The sequence below is a fragment of the Callorhinus ursinus genome, unplaced genomic scaffold (genome assembly GCF_003265705.2).
Source record: "Callorhinus ursinus isolate GAN/ISIS: 27379988/994484 unplaced genomic scaffold, GSC_fseal_2.0 scaffold2, whole genome shotgun sequence".
Lineage (NCBI taxonomy): Eukaryota > Metazoa > Chordata > Mammalia > Carnivora > Otariidae > Callorhinus > Callorhinus ursinus.
The window spans coordinates 106,558,182-106,584,507 of NW_027397064.1; positions in this window are offsets into that span (position 1 = coordinate 106,558,182).

Here is a 26,326-nt window from a genome sequence, read left to right on the forward strand (position 1 = left end):
GAAACAGACATTTCTATTATCTCAAAGCATCCCGCCTCTGCCCTCTCATTCCTACACTCCACTGAGGCCCCATCCCTCACTCTCCGACGTGACTCCAAATCTGATTTTTGTGGCAATAATTCCCTTTATTTCCATTGTATTTTATAACTTGTAGGTGAATCCATTAAGAATATATTGCTTTAAATTTTGTGTTTTCTAATGTTTTATAAGTGAGATTGATATTATTTGTCTTCCATGATTTTCTCCTTTGTTTTGAAACCCTTTTTTCTTCTTTTGAGACTCACTCACATTATACATTGTGACTGTGGCCCACTCATGGTTACTGTTTTATAGCACTCTTTAAATACACCACAACCATGGATTCTGTCTGCTGTTGAAAGACATTTGCAGGTTTTACATTTATTTGTTTTATTCGTATGTAAAAGCTATTACAAACCTGCTCCCATATCTTATTTTGCTTATTTTAATACATTTTAGAATCAATTTGTCAAGTTCCAAGGAAAAATGCATTGGGAATTTTATTGAGTCAATTTAGAATTGATATTTTGTGATAGTATTATTTTCCATTTATTTATGCTTCCTTTAATATCTTTTAATATAGTATTATATTTTCTGTATAGAGATTGTGCATAAGTTTTGCTAGGTTTTCTTTTTTTAAAGATTTTATGTTTATTTGAGAGAGAGAGAATGAGAGCGTGAGCACAGAGGGAGAAGGAATAGGAGGTTTTCTTAAGTAACTTTTTAATGATGACTGTAAATGGTATCAGTAGTAGTTTCCTAAGGCTGCCATAACAAATTGCCACAAACTCAATGGCTTAAAACAACAAAAATGTATTTACTCACAGTCTTGGAGGCTGGAAGTCTAAATCCAAGATGTCAGCATTAATCATGCTTCCTAGCAAACCCTGAGGAGAATCCTTTCTTCCTAGGGTGGCTGCAGACACTTTGCTTTCCTCGACTTAAACTACATCACTCCAATCTCTGTGTCTGTCATCATAGTCTTCTCCCTGTGTGCGTATGTCTCTGTGATTCTTCTCTTCTTATAAGGGCACTAGTCATATTGGATTAGAGTCCACTCTAATGAATTCCTCCTACTTGATTACTTTTGGAAAGACCCTATTTCCTAATTAAGGTCTCATTTACAAATACCAGGCACTGGGACTTCAACATATCTTTTGTGGGGACACAATTTAGTTTATAACAGTGTGTTTTTTTATTACATTTTTATAGCAGCTTTTTTGCTAGTATATAGAAAGGCAAATAACTTCTGCATACTGATTTTAAGTTCAGTAAACTTGATAAATTCCCTTATTAATAGATTTTTTAGGTTTTTGAAACATTATCATCTACATATGAAACATTATCATCTACAAATAATAAAAATTTTGTTTCCTCCTATATTAATCAGAGTTCTCCAGAGAACCAGAACTGATAGAAGATATATATACTATATCATATATTTTTATTTTTTTAATTTATATTTTATTTTGTATATATGCAGTTGGCCCTTGAACAACATGGGAGTTAGGGGCCTTGACCCACCATGTAGTCTAAAATCTGTGTATAACTTTGACTCCCTAAAAACTACTAATAACCTACTGTTGACCTTAGCAGTAACATAAAGAGTTGATTATCACATATTTGGTATATTTTATGTATTATATACTGTATTCTTACTATAACATAAGCTGGAGAAAAGGAAATGTTATTGAGAAAATCATAAGGAAAAGGAAATGCATTTACAGAACTGTACTGTATTTATTGAAAATAATTTGCATGTAAGTGGACCTTCATAGTTTAAACCCATGTTGTTCAAGGGTCAACTATGTATCTACATAAAAAGGGATTTATTTTAAGGAATTGGCTCACATAATTATGAAGGCTGAGAAGTCCCAAGATCTGTAGTCAGCAAACTGAGGATCCAGGAGATTTGATGTCTTGTTCCAGTCTGAATCTGAAGCCCTGAGAACAAGGAAAACTGATGGTGTGAGTTTTAGCCCACAGGCAGAAGAGCAATGCCGTATCTTATGCAATCAGGGAGAAGTTCCCTCTTACTAGGCTTTTTGTTCTATTCAGGTGTTCAGTTGATTGGAGGAGGCCCACTCCTCTGCTTTTGTTCCCATCAAAATCGATACAGTATGCAATGTCATAAATTTGCCTTGGCTATCTTTCAGTTAGCTGAAATATATATATATTCTGCTTTATTCAGTCTATGGATTCAAATGTTGCCCTCATCCAAAAATCCCTTTTCAGACACACTGTGATGAGAAAACTTCCATAGCCACTGGCTCAATAACCTTATACATAGCAGATGCTTACTCCCTGCTCTCTATCTCCTGCTTACCTGTGACCTGGAAGGAAGGACTGCCCTTCCCCTTGGCTCAGGGCACCTTAGTTCTGGGATTTGTAAGTAATAAACTTTGTGACCTTACTTCCTTTGTGTGAGTATAGTGAAACTGCCTTTTATCAAAACAACTGTGGGTTTTTACTTCCCCTAAGGTAGAGTGCTAAGAGACTGAGGAAGCTCCCTGCTGACCCCACATGGGTGCCTGGTGCCTCCTCATTCTGCAGGTCAAAATTTGCATATTCTTAACTCACCAGCTCCTGGTTTTCCAACACAGGCACCTAGGATGTGTGGCCAAATGTTCAGGCACCCTGTGGTCTAGTCAAGTTCACACATAAAATTATTAACTTCCTTCCTAATTTTTTTATTATGTTATGTTAATCACCATACATTACATCATTAGTTTTTGATGTAGTGTTCCATGATTCATTGTTTGCGTATAACACCCAGTGCTCCATGCGGTACTTGCCCTCTTTAATATCCATCACCAGGCTAACGCATCCCCCCACCCCCTCCCCTCTAGAACCCTCAGTTTGTTTCTCAGAGTCCATAGTCTCTCGTGGTTCCTCTCCCCCTCCGATTTCCCCCCCTTCATTCTTCCCTTCCTGCTGTCTTCTTCTTCTTCTTCTTCTTTTTAACATGTAATGTATTATTTGGTGGCTGGGTGATAGACATTGGGGAGGGTATGTGCCATGGTGAGCGCTGTGAATTGTGTAAGACTGTTCAATCACAGACCTGTACTTCTAGTTTTTATAAATTTGTTTTTCCTTGACTTACTGTACTATGTGGGAACTCTATTAAAAAAATAAATGAAAGCAATAATCTGTGTCTTTATCTTGTCCCTCATCATCAGGAAACTGTTTCCAACTCTTCACCATCAACCCACTAGTTACTGTAAATTTCTGTTTGTTTAGATACTACTGATCCAGCAACTATTTAAGGATTTTTTTTCTTTTTTACTTATTTTAAAGACTTCATTTATTTATTTATATGAGGGAGAGAGAGAGAGAGAGAGAGACCACCAGGGAAGGCAGAGGGACAAGCAGACTTTGCTCCTAGTGTGGAGCCCCGACTCAATGTGCAGCTCCATCCCACAACCCTGAGATCACCACATCACCACCTGAGCCAAAACCAAGAGTCAGATGCTCAACCAACTGAGCCACCCAGGCACCTAAAGGAATTTTCTCTTCTATTCTTAGTTTGTTAGAGGATTATATCTGGAAAATAGTGAAGCACCTTTTCTACATTTGTTGAAATGGACATACAGTTTTCTCCTTTAATCAGTTAATATGATAAATTAGAGCAATCATTTTTTCTAATAATAATCATAGTTTTTCTGGATACATTCAGCTTGGCTGAGCTACCTGCTAATATTTTATATTATGGTATATATATATATATATCATTAGTTTTTGATGTAGTGTTTCATGATTCATTGTTTGCATATAACACCCAGTGCTCCATTCAGTACATGCCCTCTTTAATACCCATCACCAGGCTAACCCATCCCCCCCACCTTCCTCCCCTCTAGAACCCTCAGTTTGTTTCTCAGTGGCCATAGTCTCTCATGGTTTGTCTCCCCCTCTGGTTCCCCCCCTTCATTTTTCCCTTCCTACTATCTTTTTTTTTTAACATATAATGTATTATTTGTTTCAGAAGTACAGATCTGTGATTCAACAGTCTTGCACAATTCACAGCACTTGCCATAGCACATACCCTCCCCAATGTCTATCACTCAGCCACCCCATCCCTCCCACCGCCACCACTCCAGCAACCCTCAGTTTGTTTCCTGAGATTAAGAATTCCTCATATCAGTGAGATCATATGATACATGTCTTTCTCTGATTGACTTATTTCACTCAGCAGAATACCCTCCAGTTCCATCCGCGTCATTGCAAATGGCAAGATTTCATTCTTTTTGATGACTGCATAATATTCCATTGTGTATATACCACATCTTCTTTATCCATTCATCTGTTGATGGACATCTTGGCCACCCCAGTTTTCTTCAGGTTAGTGTTTCTGGGGCTAGGTTTTTCCATTCTTTAACCCTTCTCTTACTTCTTTTCACTTTATTTCTTGAAAACAACAAAAACCTTGTTTTGTTTTTATTGTTTCTAATCTTTAAATCTTTGTCTTAAACTTTTTCACTTTTACAGATGTATTTGTATTTATCTCTAATATCTCACTATGCTTTATGTCCACTTGGTTTAGAGACTTTTCTCTACACCTATTTTCTTCTTAGAATTGTTACAAGTTTCTTTTTTTTAACTTACTCTTTCTTTCTTTTTTTTAATTATTGAATTAGAGTTGACATATACTGTTATATTAGGTGCAGGTGTACAACACAGTAACTGGACAACTCCTAGCATGATTCGGCGCTTACTGTAAGTGTAGTCACTGTCACCATACCATATTATCACAACATTACTGATTGTATTCCCTACACTGTACTTGATATCCCCATGACTAAATTAAGTTAGAGAAGGACAAATACCATATGACTTCACTTATATGTGGAATCTAAAAAATGAAATAATACAAAACAAAAACAGACTCATAAATACAGAGAACAAACTGGTACTCTCATTATTTCTTATTTTCTCTACTGGTTTGGGCATTACATATTCTTATTCTTTTAGCAGAAAGCCTGAACTTTTAAAAAAATACTTACAGAGTACAGTATAAAGTTAATCCAAGTTCTTATTCTCCCTCAAAAGAGTCATGAAATATTTTAACTTTCACTATCCCTTTCACCTGAAGTTGTATTGATTTCCAGGCTGTTTTTTTTTTGTTTTGTTTTGTTTTTTAAACTTCTACTTTGCCATGTTCCCTGATCTATCACATACAATTTGACATTACCGTTTCTAATACATCCATAAATGCTTAGAGTATATATCAACTACATGTTAATGTATATTAACAACATATTAACTAATATAAATGTTCATAGTTCATTGCAAATTCCAGCTTTTACCTGGAATTCTTTTATTTCTGCCTAATATATGTCATTTAGAATTCCCTTATAAAAAATATGTTGATAGAAAAGATTTTTCCCCCAAAATTTTCTTCTTTTATCCCTATTCTTGAAAACTATTTAGAGTATAGTATCCTGGGGAAAGATTTATTAATTTCAGCACATTAAAGATAATATTTCACTGTTCCCTGACTTTAATAATTGCTTTTAATAAATTGGGTCATGCTAAGTAATGTTCTTCTGTGGTTGATCGATCTTTTTGTCTATGGCTGCTTTTAAATTTTCACTTTCTTTGGTGTTCTGTGGTTTCAACATGAAGTGTCTAAGAGTACATTTTTTAAATGTTCTTTTCCTGTTTTTGTTATTCATTGAACTTCCTAATCTGAATTTAGTGGAATCAATAAGATAGGATATAGTTCACAAAGGAACACCATAAGTACAAAAAGATTAATTATACACAAAGAAACATGGATGGAACTTGAGGCCCCATAGCTGAAAGGAAATAAAAAAGTAAAAACAAAAATGAATCTAAAATATAATAACATATAAACCAAGTTTTAAGAATTTATATAAAACTATATGAACCACGGTCAGTTAAACAAGCAAAATGTACCCACTAACACTTTAGAATGATTGTTTAAGATAGAGGGGATAGGAATGCAGAAAAAGGATAAAGGGTAGAAAATAAGCAAACTAACAAATAAATGAATGAATAAGTGGGCTCTGGAAGTGACTGGCATGGTAACTTACACTGAGCCAAGAAATATTTATTAAAACCTTTACATCTGAACCCAAAATATATGTGTGCATGGTTGTGCATATGTGTCTGTTCAGTTAGTACATTTGTTAACTAAAGTTTTTAATTTCAATATACTCAAATTTATAATTTTTACTTATACTTTGTGCATTCAAAGTTTTCTATAAAATTTCAAAATGATGTTCTCCTGTATTTTCTTCCATTCAAGAAAAAATGTGTGTGTGAGTGTGTGTGTGTGTGTGTACTTTTCATAATTAGAGCTTTCATCCAGCTGGTGTACAACTTTGCATATGCCATAAAGTGAGATTTCCTTCTGGCTTCTACTGGCACTAACAGTGAGTATTTCATGACCAGTTTCCTTTTCAGTTTCCATCATGCCCTCATATCCCTCTCCGTGATGTTCATTCAGACTTGAACCCCAGTTAGAAGTTGACCTGCTGCAGATTACAATGCATTGAAAGATGTTTATTTTAGCCTGAATTATTTCTATGGTAGCCACAAATGGAATACAAATATTGCAAAAAAAAAATCATATTAGCCTAGAGCAACCCTATAGCCAGGATGTAGGATTTAGGCATAATCAGGTTTTTGAAATTTCACTAGTGATGAGATAAAAATTGTAATCAAAAGGTAGGCATAATGAAAAGCCAGCAAGCTCTCCATGAGAGCCAGAATTCCCAACTCTGCTCCGATCATATTTCTATATTGTCAGTGAATCTGCTTCCTCCATAAATCCAGATGATTCTTATTAGTTCCAGTATAGCTGCAATCAAAATGCACCCTCCAATAATGAAGGGTCAATGAGATGAATCTAGTAAGTTCCACCCTGAGTCATACAGGCTCCTTTCTTCCCTCTTGTCTTTGCACTGTCACTATTTCTGTCTGTTTCCTACGTTCATTCTCTGTCTTGCTCTCTCCTCACTCCCTCCCACCTCTGACAGATGGTCTTCATGCAGTCCCTCTCTTTGTCTTGGTCAGGAACAGTCTCACTTTTCTCTACATATCAAACACTTACTCATCTGTGTGGGCTCAGGCTCATTTTTAATTTTTAAAGATTTATTTATTTATTTTAGAGAGAGAGAATGAGCAGGAGGAGGGGCAGAGGCAGAGGAAGAGAGAGAATTCTCAAGCTGACTCCCCACCAAGTGCAGAGCCCGACACAGGGCTCAATCTCAGGATCCTGAGATGATGACCTGAGTTGAAACCAAGAGTTGGCCACTCAACCAATGACTGGGCCACCCAGACATCCCTGAATGGTCTGTTTTAAATGTCACTTTCTTTTTTTTTTAAGATTTTATTTATTTATTTGACACAGAGAGAGAGAGCACAAGCAGGCAGAGCAGCAGTCAGAGGGAGAGGGAGAAGCAGGCTCCCTGCCAAGCAGGGAGCCCAATGTGGGGTTCAATCCAAGGACTCCAGGATCATGACCTAAGCCTAACGAAGGCACCAAACTGACTGAGCCACCCAGGTGCCCCTAAAAGTCACTTTTTTCATAAAGCTTCTCTGTCTGGTCAATGATCTTCCTAAGTACTCATTAAGCACTCTGCATTTGCCTCATTAGAGCATTCATCAACTACAGGGAACTCTTCTACAGGACTGTGAGGACTGTTGCTTTAAATCTGACAGATTTTCTCTTCCACTGCTGATATTAGACCCTTTTCCTCTGATACTTGGCATGGTCCATGCCCTCGGGAACAACAAAGACTTCAAATTGCATGGACTTTGGTGCATCAATTAGAATTCTTCCTTGGGGTTGATGTACAGATGTCTCTATTGGAGACTTTAAAATAAAAAGACGAAAGTCCAGAGTTACCAGAGGCCATATTCACCTGGTAATGGAAAAGTCTCTGCAGAACAGTCGAACAGAACCAAACAGAAGTGGGAGATGCAAAAAGAAGCATCTAGAGAGATGTAAGTATTTGATAGTAAACTCAGATTCTGCTTCAGGAAGTTCTTCTTTAATCTTTCCAAATCCTAGAACCACTAATTTTCTTTTTTGCTTATGCTAATTAATTAATGGATCTTTATCTCTAGCAATACAGAGTTCTAACTAATATACTTCATCATTCATCTTTATGTCCCTCAGCATATGGTCAGCAGACAAACACAGCATCACTATCACCTGGGAGCTTATTAGGCATCTCATTCCCAGGCCCAACCATAGATCTGCACTCTTCTGGGATTCTGGTTGCAATGCATCCTTCAAAGTTCTTACACATGTTACAGTTTGAAAATATCTCATGTAGACTATAAGCTGTACAAGAACAGAAAATATGTGTCTTTTGCTCAGAGTTGTATGCTCACCACTTAGAAAGTACCTGGACACAAATTAATATTGTGGCATATCGGGCAATCACAAATAGGAAGAGATAACACTGTAGCCCAGCAAATTTTTACATGGAGAAGAGAACCAGAAGTAAGATGTTTGGAGGACAGGGGGTTGGGGAAAGAAAATGTACAGCTGAGACTTTTGAGTTGAAGAATGGGAAATGAGCTGGATAGGTATGGACCCTTGGGCAAGTTAATAGTGTGGAATCCAGCCTGACATATCACCCTTTGTAAGTGTGTAACATTTTTTTTCCTCATTAAAAGATAGACTACGGAAACCTTCCCCCTACCAGCAAAACTCCCATACAACACTTGCGCTGGGACCATCCAACATTCACACAGTAGCAAAGAACCCCATATCAAATTCCTTTCCCAGATAAACAAGATCTTGAGCAGGTACTGAACTAGACATTTGAGTGAGGAAAGGTTGAGGTGTTATGGATCATGGGTGTCATTTTCCTGGGGGCTGCCTGGTATAGAAGGAGTGAGCCAAGAGTCCTACCTAAGTAAGAGGGCTGGCAGTTCACTCACATGAATCATAGAACCAAAGTTAGAGTAGAAGGGTAATCATTGACATAAAACATACATGTTATAAACTACTTATTTGTTTACTTATTTTCCTCCTTGCTTTGTTAGCATAAGGAGGGCAGGAATTTTGTCTATTATTCATTCTACATTCCTAGATCAGTGCCTAAACATAGAAGTTGCTCAAAAATATTGAATTAAGGAAGGAATAAAACACAGAAATGACAGAGAAGAAGACATTTTAAACAGAAGGGGGTGGCGCCTGGGTGGCTCAGTTGGTTAAATGTCTGTCTTCAGCTCAGGTCATGATCCTAAGGTCCTGAGATTCCCATATCATTGGACTCCCTGCTCAGCAGGGAGCCTGCTTCTCCCTCTCCCTCTGCCCCCCACCCCCGCTTGTGCAATCTCTCTTGCTTTGCTCTCTCTCTCTCTCAAATAAATAAATAAAATCTTTAAAAAATAAAATAAACTGATGATAGGAAGTAAATACTTAAACCACATTTGAATCAATGATGACTTGTCAGGAAGCTTTCAGTCTTAAACAACAGGGAGTGGGGAGTAGCTAAAGTGCCAAATTAGCAAACACTCATTTTCACTGTAGACTCTCCATGAACCTAATATATTGGGGCCAGCTCCAAAACAATTGTTTCTCTTTCCTTGGTCTTGCCCCCACTTCTACCTCTCACTCCACTATGGCATCTATACCCCTCTGTCTGTGGGCACCCATTTCCTTAATTGCATCTACCCTTGGCTTCATAGAACCTCTAATCCCAGATTTCTAGAGCCTCTTACTCAGGTCTGCCTTCCTTTGGCACAGTGTCACATTCCTAACTTATCCACCTTCCAATCCCTGTAAAATATGCTCAGTCCCTCTATGCCTTGCCCTCAGAGCCCAGAGAGGTACTTGAGAGCCAAGGACATTGAAGAGGCAAAAAGGCACAGTACAGTTTAAGAGGCATTCCCAGCTCATAAAAAATTAACATCTAATTGATGATTTATCTAAGGTCGTTTGCTTTCAGGGTTATTTTGAAGAATTATACTTAAGTGAACAGTAATCTAACCCAAAATGAATATCTCACCAATGGCATTTCAAACCAGTCACAGACTGTTAAGACACATGTTTTGGAGTGGAGTTAAGAGATAGGATGAAGAAGGGGGTGGCCTGCAAATCACATCTGAGAAATGTCAGTCCTTAACCACACCCCCTCAAAAATGTGATTTCCACCAAAAAATAATGAAATTTTGTTATCTGCAGCAACATGGATGGATTTAGAGGGTATAATGCTAAGCAAAATAAGTAAATCAGAGAAAGACACACCATATGGTTTCACTCATATGTGGAACTTAAGAAATGAAACAAGTGAACAAAGAAAAAACAGACAAACCAAAGATCGCACTCTTAACTACAGAGAACAAACTGATGGTTACAAAAGGGGTGTTGGGGAAGGGGATGGATGAATTAGGTGATGATGATTAAGGACTGCATTTGTTGTGTTGAGTACCAGGTGATGTATGGAAGTGTTGAGTCACTATGTTGTACACCTGAAACTAATATAACATTGTATGTTAATTATATTGGAATTTTAAGATATTTTTAATGTGATTTCCTTTTTGCTACAGTTGTGAGTAGAACTACATGATAAGCCAGAACATTGAAGTAGCTTCAGTTGGTGTTTTCACTCCTCCAGTCACTGGAGCACTTGTCCACATAATGTTTAATGAACATCAGCATTTACCTTTCTATTCTGAGTAATTCAAGGATATACAAAGAAAGACACATGAAATAAACTCCCTGGAACTGGAGCATGGCATTCTAATGTTCAGAAACTCCATCTTTACATAATTTCTGTTAAGTACATGCCATCACTTCCAGAATTTGGTTGCATTATGCATTCTTGTTGATGTTGATGTTATTGTATGGTTAAATGTATAACACTGCATTTCTTCAATCTGGAATGTACCTCTTTTTTCTGCCTTCCTAAAGACTTAAATTATCCCGTCTCTGGTAGTTGCTTGATTAAGTGGGTATAGAGATAATAGGTAGATAATAGAGATGTAACCATCCATGGAGTCTGAGTCTGAGTCTGCCAAGACCCTGAGACCAAGACATGGGTACACTGGTGAATTATGTCAGCCTTTTTGACTTGTGACTGTTAGCTTCAGTGAGGGCTGGAATGTCATGATTATAGACTATTTGAATCCAGTCATGAAAAGACATGCTATCAATGGTTCCCTTTCCTATATTCCAAACAGGCTTTTATATGTTGAAAAGAATGGCCCACCAGCATGACCTAATGAGCAAACTATTCTTCTCTTTTCCCTCTTATCTATTGAAACATAAAACTGTCAGTGTATTAATATGATATTTATTGAGTGCCTACTACATACATGCCAAGCACAATCTAAGGTCCTGGAGACATACAGATAAATAAATTTCCCACACCTTTGCTAAGGAGTTTATAGTAAGATGGGGAAGACATATGAGTAAATAAAAATGTACGTAAATATGTGACAGGACAAGATGATGTAGATTCATTTCTCTTTGTTTCTGCCCACTAACACAACTGTGATCCATAGAAATAACACAAGAAACAACCAAGGGAGACGAGGGAGATGTGAAAGAGGAGATCAAACTGGTTTGAGACTACTAGAGGAACAGCACAGTAGCAGGTTTCCTCAGCCTCCCTCACCCAGTGAAATACATCATCCTGTGTTTCCTGACCTTCAGCCTAGCAACAGAAGGCAACCCAAGTATGCTCATTCCTCCCAGGGATCCAAGGGAAGCCCAGACATCAGAAGAGCCTTACACCACATGCAAGCAGGATCAGTTGGAAGACTCATTAACAATAAGTGGCCAGAAGAAGTACATCCACTTACCACCAAGCCTGAGATGTCTATCCCCCTCCAAGAGATATAAATGTAAGCAGGTGGAATCAGCAGGAGGGACCCAGTCATGGCAAGCCCAGAAAATCTCTTTCTCCACATGCCTGAGACCATTTTCCCTCCTAGGTGACTCCAGGCCAGGTGGGCAGAACTAGCTATACAGTCACACTAATTTTATGCAAACTCTTCCAGAAAATACAAGAAGACAGAACATTTCCCAATTTATTTTATGAGGCTAATATTGTCTTGATACAAAAAGATAAAAAATATAGTACAAAAATGGAAACTACAAAACATTATCTCTCATGAACATAGATACCAAAGCCTTCCAAAAAATATTAGCAAGTAAATCTATCAGTGCATGACCAAGAAGAGGTGGTTATTCTAGGTATGCAAGGCTGGCTTAACATTCAAAAATCAGTAAATGTAACCCAATATATCAGATATAAAGTTAAAGATATATTAAAATAAAAAGATAAAGATCTACAAAGCAAATTATAACAAAAATAAATCTGGAGTGACTGTATTACTAGCAGACAAAGTAGAATTCAGGACAAGGAATAATATAAGGGATAAATAAAAATTTTACACAATAATAATGGGCGTAGATTCCTTAAGAAGACATATCCATTGTAAATCTACACGCCCCTTAATCAGAGCTTCAAAATACTTGAAGCAGAAATAGATCAAACTAAAAGAAAAAATAGAAGAATTCACCATTATAGACATAAATAATTCCCTCTAAGTAAGTGATAAAGCAAGCATATTGAAATTAGTAAGGATATTTAATACCTGAACAACACTATCCATCAGTATGACCTAATTGACATTTATAGAACACTTCACCCAACAACAGCAAAATACACATTCTTTCCAAGTGCATAGTGGAACATTCACCATGACAGACTATATCCTTAGTCATAAAAAAAAAAGTTAAAGAATTGATATCATACAAAGTTCATTCTTGTACCAAAATAAAATTAAACTAGAAATCAATTAACAAAATAATATTCAGGAAACTTACGAATTTTTACAAATTAAACAACATACTTCTAAATAATCCAGTGATCTAAAAGGAAATCACATTGTGCATTATAATAATAATGTTCTAAGCAGTGCATAGAAGGAAATGTATGATATAAAATGCTTATATTAGAGAGAAGAAATGTCTTGAATTATTGAGTCTTCAGCCTCAGGGAACTAGGAAAGGGAGAGCAAATTAAACATTGAGCAAGCAAAAGAAGGGAAATAATAAAAATCAGAGAAGAAATTAGTAACATAGGAAACAGAAAAACCAATAGAGGAAATAAATTAGACAAAAAGCTCATTCTTGAAAAGATAAATAAAACTGATAGTAATATGGATAAAGAAAAAATAGAAATGACACAAATTTCCAAAATATAAATTGAGGACATCCTACAGTCTGTACAAGGATAACAAGGAAATGATAAGAGTGATGTAATGCCAATAAATTTGATAATGTAGATGAAATGGACAAATTCCTTGAAAGCACAAATGATCAAAACTCAGTCAAGAGGCACTACATATAATGAACAGTCCTCTATCTATTCAAGACATTGAATTCTTATTCAACAGCCTTTCCACAAAGAGAAATTTAAACATACATAAGTTCACTGGTGAAATCTTCCTAATATTTAAGGGAAAAGTTACATAAAAGTATAAAAATACTTCCGGAAAAATATAATAAGAGGCAAAATATCCCAGTTTATCTTGTGAGGCCAGCAACATACTGATACCAATATCAGACAAAGCACAAGAAATGAAAAGTAGAGATCAAAACACTTATAACATATACGAAATATCCTTAACAAATGATTAACAAATGGAACCCAGCAATAGACAATAAGGACAATATAAGTCAGTGAGATATATCACAGGAATGCAAGGTTTGTCAAAGATGAAAAAGTCAATCAATGCAGCCTCAAATAAACACTCTAAGTTTTTTTCTTAAAGAAAACTAGGGGGGTGCCTGAGTGGCTGTCAGTTAAGCATCTGCCTTCAGCTGAGGTCATGATCCTAGGGTCCTGGGATTTAGCCCCCTGTTGGGAATCCCCTCTCAGTGGGGAGTCTGCTTCTCCCCCTCCCTCCCCCCTCCCCCTGCTCATGCTCTCTCTCTCTCTCAAAAATAAATAAATAAAATCTTAAAAAAAAAGAAAAGAAAATGAGAGCAGAAATGAATAAAATCAGAACCTGATAAACAATGAAGAAAGTCAATAAAACAAGAAGATGATTTGTTTTTTAAAAATAGTAAAATTGATAAAATGCTAGCAAGACTGACAAAAACAAGAGAAGGTTTGAATGAGCAATATTTTTTTAAGATCTTATTTATTTATTTGAGAGAGAGAGAACATGAGCAGGGGGAGGGGCAGAGAAAGAAACAGACTCCCCACTGAGCAGGGAGCCCCACATGAGGCTTGATCCGAGGACCCTGAGATCATGACCTAAGCTGAAGGCAGATGCGTAATGGACTGAGCCACCCAGGCACCTCTTGAATGAGCAATATTAGGAGTGAAATGGCACCACAGATCCTAGAGCAATAAAGACAAAAAGGGAACACTACACACAACTTTACACTAAAAAATTTGACAACTTAGGGGAAATTAATGAATTCTTCAAAAAACCAAGAGATATAAATAATCTGAATAGTTTTATAACCATTAAGGAAATTGAATTCATAAATTAAATCTCCAGAAAAAGAAATCTCCAAGAATATATAGTTTCACTTGAAAATTCTACCAAGCCTTTCAAGGAAAATTTCACAAAATGTCTTTCAGAAAAATATTAAGGCAAAATGCTTCCCAATTCATTTCATAAGACCAACATTACCCTGATACCAAAAGCCTAAAAAGGCAAAACTTCCCTCTAAAGGGAAACTACAGACCAATATCTCTAATGAACTTAGACCCCAAAATCCTCAACATAATATTAGCAAATGACTTCATCAATGTATAAAAGTTATTATACCTTAGGTCTAAGGGGGATGTTTTTTCAGGTATATAAGGGACAATAAATCAATGCAAACCACCATATCAATAAGCTAAAGAAGAAAAGTCATATCATCTCATCAATTGACACAAAAAAATATTTAACAAAGTCCAACTCCCATTTATGTTAAAAACTCTTAACGAGTTAGGAATAGAGGGTATTTACTTCAACTTGATGAAGAGATTTCCCACTTAGGTCCAGTTGGGTCTCTCAGCAAGATATTGTTCCTATTAATACCATAATGTCTCTTTTCCTTCTTGGAAACTTCTTAAAGGACTTATTCAAACACAACCTCCTCTAGGAAGCCTTCCATGACTAATACAATCCTCATTTATTAGCCAGATATACATCTGGCTAATAAATGAGGAAATAGATGATTGATAGAAAATAAATTAGATAGATAGATAGATAGATAGATAGATAGATAGATAGATAGATAGATGATAGACAAATGATAGATGATAGATAGATAGATAGATATAGACAGATAGATAGATATATGATAGATAGATAGATAGAAATAGATATGCCACAAAGAGAACCATGTAATATTGTTTATTGTTATTACATGTCATGTTAGCTTTGTTTCATCAAATATAGCAGATGAGTCTTATTTTTTTTTCTTTTCAATTTTTCATTTAAATTCTAATTAGTTAATATATAGTGTAATATTGGTTTCAGGAGTAGAATTTAGTGAATTATCACTTACATATATCACCCAGTGCTCATCATAACAATTATACCCATCACCCATTTAGCCCATCCCCTACCCACCTCCCTCCATCAAACCTCAGTTTCCTCATGCTCAACTGCTACTGACTATCTCTTGCAATTCATCCCAGAGACATCTCAAATCCAAGTGTCCAATACTAAATTCATTACCTTCCCCTCTGAAAGCTTATCTTTTTCCATATATTCTATGTTTCAGTTAATGGTACCCTTTGTCCAAGTGTAGGTTACAACACATTATTTTTCTTTTTCTAACCTCAAACAATGTTACCAAGACAAATTCAGTTTACCTCCTAAATAGTCCTTGAATCTTTTTCAATTTCTCCAACTTCACCTCACTTTCTTAGTTCAGGCCTTCAACATCACTTCCTACTACGTATATTACTGTTTCCTGAGAGTTTACTATGTACTAGACTGTTACTAAGGACTTAATATATGCTTTATCAAGTAATCTTTAAGGTAACCCTATTTGTGTTCATTTTTTTCTTGGTCCTCTGCAATGTAAAAGTAGATGCTAATGTCATTTAGATGGTAGTTCTCAAGAGGCAGCAGCATTACTCTTCACAAGCATAAGGAAATGCTTGGGACCATTTAGAAATGGCTAGAGGAAAGACACTGCTGGGATTTTGTGGGTAAAGACCAAGAATGTTAAAATTCCTACAATCACACAATGTAGTACCACACAATGAAGAATGGCTTCATATAAAATAACAATTGTGTCTCTTTTGGGAGACCACCAGGTGAGAATCTTGATTGAAATGTATTCCCAAGCTAGAACTCACTCATCAGGTGCTTGAAAGAAATGCACTGATGTGTGGTTCTCCCTCCATTCCTTATGCATGTACTTTTTCTTCCTATACACAAACCCATGCACTTTGGCCATTGCTTTGGGTCAATTCATTCATTTGCTCATCCAGTGGCTAAATGTTGAGCAACTACTATGTGCCAGGTACTCCACTAAGTGCTGGGTAATGAACCACACTGACTGTTTCTCCCACACAGAGCTTAGAGTACAGTTGGACAGATGAAAACAATCAATAATAACACAAATGAATGCAATTGCAACTAGCATAATAATAATGAAGGGAAGATACATTGAGGTGAGCAAATGAATTAAAGGTATCAGAACTCAGGACCTGGACTGGGCAATGAGGTGGTGGGCACAGAGGTGTTTTGTTTAATTTTTAAACAGATAGTCATGCTAAGATATAAAGAATAGGTAAGAGGAGCAGACTAGGTAAAGATGGGCAGAGAGTGAAGACAAGGGAGGAGAATTTCCAAAAAGAGTAAGCAACAACTGTAATTCTCCTGTGGCAGAAAGAATACACTGAAGTAAGGACTGGAGGGGCAGAGTGTGTGGAATGGATGAGCCTGGATAGCGAGGCAGAACCCAAACAATTCATGGGTTCACAAGTCACGTTAAGAATGTGAAGCCACGGGTGCCTGGGTGGCTCAGTTGGTTGGGCGACTGCCTTTGGCTCAGGTCATGATCCTGGAGTCCCGGGATCGAGTCCCGCATCAGGCTCCCTGCTCAGCGGGGAGTCTGCTTCTCCCTCTGACCCTCTTCCCTCTCATGCTTGCTCTCTCTCATTCTCTCTCTCTCAAATAAATATATGGAATCTTAAAAAAAAAAAAGAATGTGAAGCCACAGCCCAAGTGTCATGGGAGCCAATTAAACCTTTCCAAAAGGTTTGATACTGATCAATTGCATTTTGAGATAGGTCACTCTGACTGAATCATGAAAAAATGGTTGGAATACAGCACGATGGATATAGTACTCAGTTAGTCTGCAATTGCATCAACCCTCTGAGAAAGGGGAGGGATTCAGTCCATGCTGGTGCAGAACAGATACGAAAAAAACTTGAAGATTCCGACAGTAACTTACAAAAACTATGTGGAAGGCCTTCTTTAGGCCTGATCTGAGACCCTGTGCTGATTTGAAAACTCTGGTTTCCAGAACTCCTAACAAGGGTATCAGGTTCCCACTAGATCTTGAGAATGGTATTTTCCTGCTTAACTAATGTGTCCTATGTCTTTCATAGTGTTATGTTTGTTTTAAAGTGGTCTTTTAGTTTAAGCGACTTGCATAAAAGCAAAATCTTAGTAAGAAATGGAGCCAAGTTTAAGTCTAGCTCTGTCTTAATCAAGTCTTAGCTCTTCTAAAATAATATTTTACAGTCTTTATGCAGTGGTCTTCTAACTGGGATTCTTGCCTCAAGTTCTACCATCCTATTCAGTGACTCTCAAAGAGTAGACCTCAGACCAGCAGCATCAGCATCACCTGCAAATTTGTTATAGGTACAACTTTTCCAGCCACACTGCAGTCCTACCAAAACAGAAATGCTAACATTGGACTTAGCAGTTGGTGATTTCACAAGACCTCTGGGTGAATCTGATGCATGCACACATTTAAAATCAAGTTATTTAACTCATTTGCACACAGCTTCTATAAGAAATGCTTTGAAAGTTTTTTCAGCCAAGAGTTTATAGTGAATGAACTCTGATAAACAGATCCCCTCCCTACATTTTATCCAGCTCTCTCAAGGATAGTCATAGGCATGAAGGTTGGTAACACAACAATTCTCTCTTCTTGGTTGCACTATTAGCTTCTAGGATAGTACTTGTAACAGAGAAGCACTCAATATTTGTTGATTGAATGCATACAATGCATATCTTTCTTGTCATTTTCCTACTTTGACCTTTGCCTGTCATGATCAGTCTTCTAATTTATTTTCAGCTGAGCCTGTTTTCTTACAATTCTTGTAAGGGTAGATCACTAATACCAAAAAGAGGGTAAACATCATAGTTCCCATTGCTCAATGGGAAACATTCCCCTTAGGGGGAAAGAGTCATTGCAGTAAAAGTGAGCTATTCCCAGGGCATTTTTTAAAACCTCATCATTTCCCTCTGCAAAATGTCAAGAGCTATTTAGCTAAGAACTCATAACTTGGTAGGTAATAAAATAAGCATGGATTTCATAATCATATCTTAGGACTAAAGGACTTAAAGGAATTTTATTTTTTATTTATATTATTTTTTTTTTAGATTTTTATTTATTTGACAGAGAGAGAGACACAGCGAGAGAGGGAACACAAGCAGGAGAAATGAGGGAGAGGGAGAAGCAGGCTCCCCACCCAGCAGGGAGCCCAATGCGGGGCTCGATCCCAGGACCCCGGGACCACGACCCGAGCCAAAGTCACACGCCCAGTGGCTGAGTCACCCAGGCGCCCCTCAAAGGAATTTTAAATAAATTATTTCTCTAAATGAATGATTGTGTTAATTGCCATATCTAGAATTTAGCTTTTCTGTTAATATGCCCTGGTGAATTCAGTAATATGGCTTCTTCCCAAGGCGCTTGTGGCCATCAGGATACCATTCACACAAAATGGAATGCCCACCCCAAGGCGAAGTGAGAAACATTACCTCACCAAAGCTGTACTCTGGTCAGGAAACATATGGACAGAGGAGAATTTAACAATGGAAGCTGGAAGGGCAAGAGACATCTGACATTATCACTAAAAAAAATCCATTTAGATATTCAAATTAAACATTCTAGTGTCTAGCTATTTAAATGAACCTATTGATCTTTCAGTTTCAATAAAGTTGCCCTCATCTTGATTACATGTTTAACCTTGTAGATTTTGATAAAACATTTCCCTTCCAGAACTTTCTCTTTCTCTTTATATATTACATTTTAACTTTCTTCCTTTCCCTCTTTCTTTTTCCCTTTTTTCCTTCTTCTCACCCCTGAATCCTAAAATTTGTAGCACTTTTTAAGGAATCCTAAAGACCTATTATATTATGTGAGTACAAAAAGAAAAAAAAAAGAACACAATATTCTTCCTTTCCTTCAGGAACTTACTATCTTGCCTAAGATATTAGACTATTTCCCAATGTTTACACCAGCTGTAAGGTGGCAGGAAATCACAGTGGTCAAAGGCACAGATGCTGCAGTGACTACACTACTGGAATTCAAACTCACCACAATCTAGTTGTGTGATTTTAGCCAGCTCTTCAATTTCCTCATGTATAAAAAAGGGTAAAACAATATTTTATTATATGTATGATTATTATGAAGAACAAATGAGTTGATATATAAGAATTTCTAAAAAATTAGGGCACATAGCATACTCTATGTAAACATTAGTTGTTATTTAAGTGCAGTAATAAAAGGAAGTGCTATGAGATAGATGTCATCTCTGAAACAGAGAAATGATGTGGTAAAAAGAATATTCCTAAAGCAACATTACTTGAGATGAGAATTTAAGAAAGTATCTACTGATTTCTTTTCAATATGCCAGATCAGGGTGAGATGCATGATATAAAGAATGTGTGTGTGTGTGTGTGTATTTGTGTGTGTTGTCTAACTCGTGGTGTAAAGACCAGAGCTTTTCAACTCAACATGAGGATAACTGATGGTCATTTTACTATAGAGCTTCCCATGGAGTTGGCTAGGGCTGTCATTAGGCATCCTACCTCAAGTTTGACCTCTACCAAATCTTGCTTTCTTTCCCTCCATAAGGATATGTCTTAATAAATATCCAGCAAATTCCATCTCAGGATCTGCTTCTCAGAAAATTCAATGTAGAACAATTGGTCACACCAGTCTATGGGGGTGGTTTTTCTAAAGAAGGTGGAAAATATATATTTTTTAGTACCCTTGATTTTACACATGGAGAAACTTGGGCTGAGACATGAGAGGAGGCTTTCTCCCATTAATAAAGTCTACAGTAGTTGATCCAGGGTTCAAATTGTAATCCCTTAACCACAAGCCCCACATTCATTCCAGTATTCATGGAGAATATTGTAGATCTTCCAAGACAATTTTTGCTTACTAAAATTTGGATTTCTACAATAACTGAATGAAATTTTATGTTTGCATATGTGTCAGCATTTAGATTTAAATATATTTTCAAGTCAGAGGAAGCTCTTTTATACTCCAGGTTTCTGAAAGTTTGCTTCAAAAAATGCAATAAATGTCATTCACAGGTAGAACCCAATATTTCTTTTTTCAATCAATTCCATATTATGTTCTATTTGTAATTTCCTATAAAAATTTAAAAACTGAGACATATGGTTTGCCTCTATTTTTTCCCCATATGTTCATTTGCTTTGTTTCTTAAATTCCATGTATGAGCGAAATCATATGGTATTTGTCTTTCTCTGACTGATTTATTTCACTTGGCATAATGCTCTCTAGCTCCAACAATATTATTGGAAATGGCAAGATTTCATTCTTGTTTTGTGGCTGAGTAATATTCCATTGTAAATATACATACCACTTCTTCTTTGTCCATTCATCAGTAAGGGATACTTGGGCTTTTTCCATAATTTTTCTATTGTTGATAATGCTGTTATAAACATCAGGGTCCATGTGTCCCTTTGAATCAGAATGTTTGTATCCTTTGGGCAAATACCTACTAGTGCTATTGCTGCATGGTAGGGTAGTTCTATTTTTATCTTTTTGAGGCAAACCAGAAAGCAGACTCTTAACTACACAGAACACACTGATAGTTACCAGAGGGAGATGGTTGGGGGGATGGGTGAAATAGGTGATGGGAATTAAGGAGTGCCTTTGTTGTAATCAGCATGGGGTGTTGTATGTAAGTGATGAATCACAAAATTCTACACCTGGAACTAATATTGCACTGTATGTTAACTAACTGGAATTTAAATAAAAACTTGAAAAAAAATCAAGGCATATGTAAATTAACCATAAATGTCTAGGATTCCTTACTGTGGGGAGGATTTAATAAAATGCTTCTGAAACATGATAACACTTGTATCTCTTAGCAAGCTTTTCAAAAATTCAAATTCCAGACTTCAAGCCTCCCAAGCCTTATAAAGTGTAATCTCTGGGGAAGAGCTCCAGACATTTTATATTTAAAGGCTCCCCAAAAGATTTAAAGTGCAGCCAGCATTGAAATCACTGGTTTTAGTTCAATTTGCTTCATGTATATTAGATTAGCTTCTTTCAAAGCTATGTCACAGTTGATAAGACTGTAGCATTCATTGATTCATTCATTCTTTTTAAAATTTATTTCTGAAACAAATATTTCTAGAGCACTTGCTATATGTCAAGCACTGAGCTAAGCCTTGGGAATTCAGAAATGAAAAATATACAATCTTTCATTTTGAGGAGTAGTTTCTAGTAGGGGGTGGACCAGAATAGAGACATTTAAGAAAGCAGTTCAACTTTAATACTTTACATAAGTTTGTGTAATTAATTAAAAATGAGAGGTTTCTAGCTCATGCTGTTGCTTTGGAGAGAACTTTCTTTATCAGGTTATAGTTAAATTTATTCAGAAAGGAATTATAAGAATTATTCAGAAAAGTTAAAAGATGAGACAATTTGAGGCAGAGCGAATTCATTCAGAGGACAAAATACCATGTTTTATTGAGGTACTACAAGTAGAACCACTTCATATTCAAAAATGTCACACAAATTAAAAGCAAAGTATTAGTTTATCACTAATATTAACTAATTTCAACAAGTTCTATGGAATTCTAGATAAAAAAATACCTGCTGTTCTATGTGAATTCAAATGCTTGTGAAAATATTTATATAAAATCAAATGTTAGGCATCGACAGCAATTTTGAATGACAACTATATCTCAAGCATTATGGTAGGGGACTTTACATACATTATCTTACTCAATAATCCTGTAAAAAAAAAAAAAGCAATATCGGCCCTATTCTTCAGGTGAGATAAATTAGGCTCAGAGAGGATAAAGTGTTTAAACAAGGTCTCATCTCTTAAGAATTCAAAATCACAATAAGAATCCAAAAAGCAGAACGTGGAAATATCTGTATTTTCTCTACTGAGCCTTATTTTTACAATAATGAGTTTAGAGTTCTGAAAAATGCTCAATCCAAAATAAGTTTATAAAAAAAAGATTACTTTCAATGGTGACTTGCAGAGTAAATAAAATAGCTATATTATGTATTTATTGTGAGGATTGCAAATAAAAATCTTTATACTTGACATATAGTGTAGTTCATATGTAACAGGTTGTAGCTAGTTGGTTTTATATCATTTTATTATTATTATTATAAATAATGTTATAAATAAATAATATTATACATAATTAGTGATGTTTTACAGAAAATTTTACCTTACTTGGTATTTTCAAAAAAAAAGTTATCTTACATTATATTTACACCAGCTCTATAAAATAGGCAGTCTCTATTTTAAAGATAAGAAAAAAAAAACGTCTTCAGGGGAAGTCAACTTTTAAAGATCATAGGCTTAATGGATTTAAAAAAAATGAAATTCAAAACAATACCATGGCCCTCCACTCATAGCTATGATTTAGAAGTTTTTATCAAGCCAATCCTCCTACCAAAAACAAATAGGACAACTGTGTAACACACATACACAGGCACACACAAATACAACTACTTCATGACATTAGAGAAAAACACAGAAGTGAGGTCAATACACTATTTCATGTTTCTCCTGAAGGTGTTTGACACAGATTTTTAAGCAAAGCAAGATGATACCCTAAATATCAAGAATAAAGCAGCATCTAAGAAGCTGAGAAGCTAAGCAGAGCTTTTGAGAGCCTTACACTAACATGTACACAATTAAATATTTGTCTAAATAAGAAATAGAGACCTTATATAAACACCCAGACTCACAGTTGGGACTCCAAAGGACTTGACACTGAGAGTAGACACAAATCACAAATAGACCATGCATTAAAACATAAAAACACAGACTCTATACACCTAGATCCCAGATAGAAGTTTGTGATTTGTCCCTTCTCTAACTGGCTACCAAACATTAAATTAAATCACCATGAAGATATGTAGCATCATGTGGCATCTCTATAACTTATCTATCTACAATATCTAGGCTTTAATTATAAACTATCATTCCAACATCAAAATAATACAAAGAGAAGAAAGAAGAAAGAAAAGAAAGAGGAAGGAAGGAGGGAAGGAAGGAAGGAAGGAAGGAAGGAAGGAAGGAAGGAAAGAAGGAAAAGGAAAGAAGAAAGAAAGAAATAAGAAAGAAAGAGAAAGAAAGAAAGAAAGAAAGAAAACATAGAAATAAACTCATAGATGATTCAGATATTTAAGTTACCTGAAATGGACTCAAATTTTATGATTTATATGTTTAAGAAAGTAGATGGCAAGATATAAAAATTTACCAGAAAGGGGAAATCAACAAAAAAGAAGCAAATAGCATTTATAGAATGCATGACTTCTACTTCAGACCAAACTGGAGTAAAAGGAATCAAACATGACCTCTCATTGGAAACAAATTTTAAAATGAAGAAAATATAAAAGATGATTTCTAAGACATTGAATATCAATAAATGGAGAACAGTGATTCCTAAGAGTTAAGAATAAAGCAAAGTAAGCCCTATAATTGCCCATATCGTTTCCTTGACAGAGATTCCAGGCTGCAGCTCAAGAAAGAGGAACCTGGGAAGAAACCAGGAGATACCCTGGATTTAAAAAATAGGGCTGAGCATCAGGGGAGGCCAAGGAGGCTAAAATTTTCAGGGCAGAGTACCAGAGAAGGCAGAACTACACAAAAAGAGGATTGCACATGGGATTCTAGACATCTGAAGATGTCCCTCTTTTAAGTACTCCACAGAGTACTGACTGATACATATTTGTAAGAAAAGCACCTAAGGTCTGGAAAGAAATATGTGAAAGGATGGGAGAGAAGAATACTTGGGATTTCTGGTTTCTAATCCTACATGTGGGGAGCTTGGGAACCACCACTCTATACTAACAACAAATGAAAAGCTAAAAAAAAATTTAAAAATCTACAATTCTTCTTAGATTCATACAAGAAATGAGGTTAGAGGGAAAACTGCTGCCCCCCCCCAAACTGGAAAGATACACAAGCAAATAGAACCACAGCCCACTAGAGGAGAAGCCTCCATGGGATACAGGGTCAGAGTAGGAAAACCTAAACTGTAATTGACAGATTGCTGGAGGCTCAGAGCGAGCAAGTCTGAGAAATAAAACTCCAGGAGATTCAGTCATCAGGCGCCCCCACATTTATGTGATTTTTTTTTTTTTTTACATCTAACAGGTACTCCAAGGGAATATTAGGAAAAACAAAACAAAACTCATTCTTCTGTCAGGGAGAAGGAAAAAGAAAGCATGTTTAAGTATAGCAGAGCACTTTTTCTAAACAAGATTTGTCTTCAGGAAAAACTATTTATCCAGGGCCTAAAACTCTAGGGTTTATCAAAGCCCATATAACCTGGAAGAAGGGAAATTTTCAGCTTCATTAAATTCTAGCCTTCCATGTAGAGGAACTGAAATACCTCACTCTCCAGCCCTTTCTACTATCTAGCTTAGGTGCTGGGGGAGAGATGGTAAGGGCCAAGAAACACTTGTGAAGTTTACATTCAGAAGCAAATGCTCACTAAAAAACTGAGACTTAATTATATGACTATGGAATGCTTTGCTTCCCACCACAACTTGTGACCAAATTACTAGAAGCCTATTTATAGAGGTTCTTTGTACCCAAGACATGTCCAGCTATTAAGAAAAAAAAAATCATGAGACATACCAAAACCCAAAAGCAAAAACAAATAAATAAAAAACACAATTTGAAGAAACAGGGCAAGCATCAGAACTAGACTCAGATATGGCAGGGATGTTGCAATTATCAGACCAAGGATTTAAAACAACTATAATTAAGGTAAGGGCTCTATTGGGTAAAGTAGATAGCATGCAAGAATAGATGGGCAATATAAGTAGAGATGGGAATCCTAAGAAAAAAGTAAAGGAAATATTAGAGATCAAAAACACTGTAAAAGAAATGAACAATGATTTTGAAGCATTTATTAGTAGACTAGCCATTGCTGAAGAAAGAAACCTCCAAAAGTAAAAGCAAGAAGAAAAATAGACAAAGCAAAACAAAACAAAACAAAACAGAATATTCAAGAACCACAGGACAAGTACAAAATAACATGTGTAATAGGAATAGCACAAGGAGAAGAAAGGTAAAAAGGGTCAAAAGAAATATCTATAACAATAACGACTGAGAATTTTCCCAAATTAATATTGGAAAATAAACCATAGATTCCAAGAAGCTCAGAGAATACCAATGACAATAATTTCCAAATATACAACATCTAGTATATTATTTTCAAAGTACAGAATATCAAAGAAAAATTTCTGCAAGACGCCACAAGAAAAATAACATCTTACTTATGGAGAAGCAAAAATAAGAATTATATCTAATTTCTCCTCAGAAATTAAGCAAATAAGAAGACAGAGGGGTGGGGCGCCTGGGTGGCTCAGTCATTAAGCATCTGCCTTCAGCTCAGGTCATGATCCCAGGGTCCTGCGATAGAGCCCTGCACCAGGCTCCCTGCTTGGTGGGAGGCCTGCTTCTCCCTCTTCCACTCCCCCTGCTTGTGTTCCTGCTCTGGCTGTCTCTCTCTCTCTCTGTCAAATAAATAAATAAAATCTTTAAAAAAAAGGAAGACAGTGGAGTGAAATAAAGTGCTAAGAGAGAAACAAATTTAAAAAACAAAAACACCAACTTAGAATTTTGTACCCTATAAAATTATCATTCAAAAGGGAAAGAGAAATACAGACTTTCTCAAACAAAAATTGAGGATTGTTGCCAGCAGACCTATATTACAAGAAATGTTAAAATAAGTTCCTTATAGAAGGAAAATAATATAGGTAAGGAAATTGATCAAGAAAGAAAGAGAGAAAGAGAAAGACAAGAGAAAGAGAAAGAGAAAAAGAAAGAAAGAAAAGAAAGAAAGAAAGAAAGAAAGAAAGAAAGAA